This window comes from Mus caroli, chromosome 10, assembly GCF_900094665.2.
Source record: "Mus caroli chromosome 10, CAROLI_EIJ_v1.1, whole genome shotgun sequence".
In the NCBI taxonomy this organism is placed as follows: domain Eukaryota; kingdom Metazoa; phylum Chordata; class Mammalia; order Rodentia; family Muridae; genus Mus; species Mus caroli.
Window position 1 is genome coordinate 86,331,008 of NC_034579.1, and position 4,913 is coordinate 86,335,920.

The 4,913-nt window shown below is 42.9% G+C and overlaps 1 pseudogene; it reads left to right on the forward strand.

The window, feature by feature from the left end:
- The first annotated feature begins 2,746 nt into the window (after positions 1 to 2,746).
- On the forward strand, positions 2,747 to 3,077 carry LOC110302735 (annotated as a pseudogene).
- The last annotated feature ends 1,836 nt before the right edge of the window (positions 3,078 to 4,913 follow it).

Consider the following 4,913-nt stretch of genomic DNA (forward strand, 5'->3'; position numbering starts at 1 on the left):
TGTGTGTGTGTGTGTATGTACATATTGTATACCTGTTTGCACATGTTTGCAGAGCCCAAAATACCAGAAAAGAACCCCAAGTAGGATTCCTTAGAAAGCATCTACTTCTCTAAGACAGGGTCTCTCATGAACCTGGACCTTACCTATTGGCCTATTGGGCTAGGCTGGGTGACAGTGAGCTCCAGAGACTGGCCTGCCCCACCTTCCCAGCTCTGTATTACAAGCATTCATACTTTTCCCAGGGTTGGTTCTGGGCTCAACAGATCCTCACTTTACCAGCTGAGCCATCTTCCCACCCTCACAGAGAAGCGGGCATTTATTCCCCCTTCCCTGTAGCTGTGGTGACACAGTCCCTGTTTCAGGCTAATCAAACAGTTGTTAGGGGAAACCTTTCCTTTCTGGAAAATAAAAAAAAAAAATCTCACCAAATAATTGCAAAAGGAAAGTCAGAACCAGGAAATCACCTTGTTCCAACCCTTAAATGAAATAATGGCTGTGACAGCAATCATCAAAGAAACATGAGCTCTGGAACCAATGGCGAGGCTGACTACTTTTGTATATGTGTTGGAAATTTTTCATTAAAATGCTGAAAAAAAAAACCCAGGTATTCAGAATGTTCTTGAACTCTTCACTTCTACCCTCATTAGAAATCCTTCAAAGATCTGTTCATTATTAGTCCCTTTAACAGCCCAAGTGTAATCACCATCCAGAGCATCGCTGTCTGTCTTTGATGACTGAGGTCATCATTTCTGGCTTATTATAATAAACTTCAAACACGAGGTTTCCATAGTTACTGATTTAAACCATGTAGAGGAGATTGAAACGGTCTCTACACGTTAGCCCAGAATATTCTCTCATTGATCACAAATGGTCTTCAGGATCTTTCATGTGCTAAGTGTCGCCACCATCTGTTTTCTTGATATTTGATCATTTTTCTGACAACATTTTACAAAATATTCAGAATCATAATGAGAGGGGTGAGAAGCAGGACTTGGGAGATATCCTGGTTAATTGGATTTGGATTGAGGAGGCTGACTTTTCCAACAAAAGAACATACAGCAGAGGGTGTGTGCAAACTCCTGTATGGGGTATTCACTAAGTTTTGTTCCATTCCCAAACCCTTGGCTAAATAGGATTCACTGGGTACCCAGGCATGATGGACTTGAGAATTCATGAAGAAGAAGTAAAATAGCAACAACTGGATGTTACCACATGTACATACACACACACACACACACACACAACCATACACACAGACAGACACAGACAGACAGACAGACAGACAGACAGACAGACAGACAGGCAGGCAGGCAGGCAGGCAGGCAGGCAGGCAGACAGACAGACAGACAGACAGACACACATAGGCAAGAGGGTAGCTTCCAAAATAAATAGCTTGTTCTGTCTTGTGTAATAATTACATGGGAGCTGGATGGATCTTCTTTCCATGTCCATCATCTGGGTCTTCAGTAGGGTGACTGTATGTTCACCATTGTCCTTCAGCACTAATTTTTACATGTTCTTCATCAATCATTTTTGGAGAGTGTGTAATGAATATGTATATGTGTGATGTGCATGTGTTCATGTGTGTGCATGGATATGTACACAGAGGCCAGAAGTTGGTATAATATGTCTTCCTCTATCATTCTCCACTTTCATGTTTTCTTTGCTTTCTTTTTTCTTTCTATCCTTTCTTCATCTTTCTTTTCTTTCCCTCTCTCTTTTCCTTGCTTCTTCTTCTTTCCTCCCTCCCTCCCTCCCTCCCTCCCTCCCTCCCTTCCTTCCTTCCTTCCTTCCTTCCTTCCTTCCTTCCATCCATCCTTCCTTCTTTCCTTCCTTCCTTCCTTCCTTTATTTCTTCCTTCCTTTCTTCCTTTCTTCCTTCCTTCCTTCCTTCCTTTCTCTCTCTCTCTCTCTCTCTCTCTCTCTCTCTCTCTCTCTCTCTCTCTCTCTCTCTTTCTTCTTTTCATTCTTCCTCTCTTTAAAAAAAAAACATTTCTCGCAGCACATGGAGCACACCAATTTGGCAAAACAGCTGGTGGCAGCACCTGAGGACCCATGGCTTTAGCTTGACATGATACGAGGAAAGACTCATCTGAAATCAATGGGAGAAGACGCCTTTAGTCCTGTGAAGGCTTGATGCCCCAGTGTAGAGGAATGCCAGGACAGTGAGGTGGGAGTAGGTGGATAGGTGGGAGAGCACCCTGATAGAAGCAGGGGGAGGGGGAGGGAGAGGGGGGCTTCCAGAGGAAAACCAGAAAAGGGGATAATGTTTGAAATATAAATAAATAAAATATCCAATTTTTAGAAAAAGATGGTCAGGCAGTGGTGCCACACACCTTTAATCCCAGCACTTGGGAGACAAAGGCAGGTGGATTTCTGAGTTCAAGGCCAGCCTGGGCTACAGAGTGAGTTCCAGGACAGCCAGGGCTGCACAGAGAAACCCTGTCTCGATAAACCAAACAATAAATAAATAAATAAATAAATAAATAAATAAATAAATAAATAAATAAATAAATGGATGATTTTGAACAACAACAAAAAAAATAGATAGCTGTGTCTGTTGGAGCTCCCCCACTCTGCACCTAAGCTGTGGGAGCTTACAGAGCTATTGTGAGAGAGGTGATGGGTAGGGAAGCACACACAAAAGGTGGCTCACGAAGATCAAGTTTTGATCTTCCTGCCTTTCCTGCCTCCTTAAAGGGAAGAATTCTCTCTTCAGGCTTCAGTTCCAGCAACATGGCTAAACTAAACGCACCAAGAAGGTCTGGATAGTCAGGAAATACATTACGGGACCTGCTACGGTGTCTCCCTTCAGAAGACGGTGAAAAAAAAAATTGAAATCAGCCAGCATGCCAAGTACACTTGCTCCTTCTGTGGCAAGACCAAGATGAAGAGATGAACCATTGGCATCTGGCACTGTGGTTCCTGCATGGAAACAGTGGCTGGCGGGGCCTGGACCCACAACACTGCCTCTGCAGTCACAGTGAAGTCTTCCATGAGAAGACTGAAAGAGCTGAAAGACCAGTAGAAGCCCTACTGTCTGAGACTTGCCTAGCCTGCAATAAACGGGTTATTTACATTTTTTTTTAAAAAAAAAAAAAGGGGGCCAGGGGAAGGAATTCTAAAGTTTTGCAATACTATGACCTGATTAAATCTAGACCTAGCGCTCCTTTGACAGGAGTCATGGTCATCTACAGTTCAGCTCAACAACAGAGCAAGAATCAAAAGAAAATGACTAAGGGAACAGGGAAAGGAAAGGACCCAAAAAGTTCATTTTTATCTTGGACTACCAGTGGCCTGTCCCATAATGAGTACTGACTATCAACTGATCTAAACACACATTCTGCCCACCCGGGTATCTGTCCAGGTATGCAATGAACAAGTATGCCCAATGTTTACTTAATCTCAAGATGCCTATCGGGTGGCAGGAATAGAAGCAGCCAGGCATGATGTCTGATCATGAATAACCCTGCCCAGCAGAACAAAGGGAGACAGACAAAGTAAAACAGAACCAAACCATTACCATGCAGTGTAAGCTCAATGTCTACAGATTCCCCAGATACTGTGAAAGCATTTTCACTTTACTGATAAACAGAGAGGAAGTCATTCCGTGCAGAGTGAATAGCACACACCAGGAGCAGGGTGATTAGGTCCAAAGGCTTCCTGTGGCTGGAATCTAGGTGACACAGAAGGAGGAGAAATAAGGGGATCAGACAAGCCAGGTGTTCCAGTTTCATTTATGTTGTGGTGATAAAATACTGTGACCAAAAAAAGGAACTTAGAGGACAGGGTGTTTCTTTTAGCAAACAACTTGAGGTTGCAGTCTATAGCAGGGAAGTTAGGCAGCAGGAAGTTTAACATAGCTATATCGACATCATATCTGCAGCCAAGAGCACAGAGAAACAATGCCTACATGCTTATGTGCCTGGCTGTTCACACTCAGCTCAATACCTCCACTCACACAGTTCAGGATACCTCTTAGTCAGTGGCACCGCCCACAGTGGGTTGGATCTTCCCACACCAATTAATTAAGATGAACAGACATGCCCATAGACCAACCAAATGTAGATAATCCCTCATTGAGACTCTCTTCTATGGATGATTCTAGATTGGATCAAGTAGACTAACTAACCACCATAGCAAGGTTTCCAAACCTCAGCTCCATTGAAATTTTGGACTACACAGTTCTTTGTTGTGGAGCTGTCCTGTGTGTTACTGGGGTTGGGGTGGGGTAGAAGCATCGCCATCCTCTATCAATTAAGTGCAGGTAGCATCATCCAGCTCTCCACATTCACACACATTCCATAGAGATAATAAAAAGAAAAAAATCTGTAGGGATTTTCAAATGGCCCCTAAGAGGCAAAACAGACCATGGAGAGTTGGGAAGAGATTAATGTGTAAATGGCTCTGTACCTGGCTTAGGTCTTAACATCCAAACAAAGGAAACCGCAGAAGCCATAAAAGGCTGTCTTTTAGACATGACATTCTGTTTTTAATGGAAGGTTTTGCAGATGTACAAACTGAGGCGATGAATTCAGCCAGAAAGAGGCTACTGCAGCAGTCTGGGCAGGGAAGTGGTGTAGCCTGAACTAGGATAGAATCAAGAATAGAGAAGTCAGGAGGGGAGGGATGGCTGAGTGGTGCCATGCACTCTTCTCCGCCCTCCTCTTCAGAATAATAACCAGAGAGCAAACAAACTAAAGCCTAAAATGATTATAACTGTCAAGTAGATTTACAGTGAGGTGATAGAAAAGTAAATATTTCATGAAGCTTTCCCAAGGAAACAGTACCGCTTTTTCAAAAAAAATCATTTCACATTAAAATTAATACATTCATTTATTTAACAACAACACTATTAACTTCCAGGGATACAAACAAAACAGGAGAAACTGTGTGTAAACATGTAGAATTACA